General features: G+C 33.1%; 1 non-coding gene across 1 annotated transcript; it reads right to left on the bottom strand.

The window, feature by feature from the left end:
• Nucleotides 1-217: 217 nt before the first annotated feature.
• On the bottom strand, nt 218-308 carry Trnar-ccu (transfer RNA arginine (anticodon CCU)). The gene is given in 2 exon segments: nt 218-253; nt 272-308. It is a non-coding gene; the product is annotated as a tRNA-Arg (tRNA).
• Nucleotides 309-1192: the final 884 nt, after the last annotated feature.

Below are 1192 nucleotides of genomic sequence, written 5' to 3' on the forward strand. Positions count from 1 at the left end.
TGTTAAGCTTATGGTGCCCTCTAAGATCAAACATAAAACTCTTCTTTTCTCCGGATTGTGTATTACGTCATAAAACAGTTACTCTGGAAAATACACAGAATGTATTGTGCTTCTGTACACATTCAACAAAAAATTACTTACGAGCAGTACACCCGTTTGCAAGATATAGTCATTTGCTTCTGGCAGTCTCGTTTGGATAGCAGACGAAAATAAAAATAACCCCTGGCGGGACTCGAACCCGCAATCTCCGGTTATCAAACACTAAGTGCCATAGGAGACCGACGCCTTATCCATTAGGCCACAGGGGCTTTTATAAATTATTCTTCATATTTTTTTCATCATCGGTACAATTTCTAAAAAGTACAACTGCAGTTGGAACATATCTTGGTGAAAAGAGAGCTCTTATCCATTAAAACACTTTAACATTTATAAATAGTTTTCTTATTGCACATATATTCAGGCTGGTTAGAAAGATTAGCACACGCTGCAAGAATATATGTGTATATGTATAAATACATATAAGTGTATAAGTAACGAGTAAAACAGTTCCGATCAATAAATATAATCCCACGTTTCGAATTAACATTCTTTAACAAGAATAAAGACAAGGTCTAAGTAGGTACACAGCCTGGCTTATAAGTGTAGAAAGTGAAAAGAAACGATACACCGCGACTTCTAATAAACGGTGAAGTAGGCATATATATATATATTATATATATATATATATATATATATATATATATATATATATATATATATATATATATATATATATATATGTGTGTGTGTGTGTGTGTGTGTGTGTGTGTGTGTGTGTGTGTGTGTGTGTATGTGTGTGTGTGTCTGTGTGTGTGTATATATATATACATTTAACACATATATATTAAATGAATCCATTCAAATTGTGAATAGAAAAATAGTAACAGACTGAGAAAGGGTTTCTAAACACTCTCCATGTAAACAGAGCAACATGAGGTCAGAATTACAGGTTAAATTGATCTCATATCTTCCTATCCTGAGCACATCCATTTCGATAGCATACATGTAATTAACACATAATTTTGAGACATTACACGATTTCCAAATACTCCGCTTTGAGATACTTGTACATTTAAGGTTGAGAAAGGGAATAACTGATATATTGGTAATTAAGAAAATATGGTTGGTTGGTTGGTTGGTTGGTAGGTAGGTA

This window comes from Glandiceps talaboti, chromosome 8 (genome assembly GCF_964340395.1).
Source record: "Glandiceps talaboti chromosome 8, keGlaTala1.1, whole genome shotgun sequence".
Lineage (NCBI taxonomy): Eukaryota > Metazoa > Hemichordata > Enteropneusta > Spengelidae > Glandiceps > Glandiceps talaboti.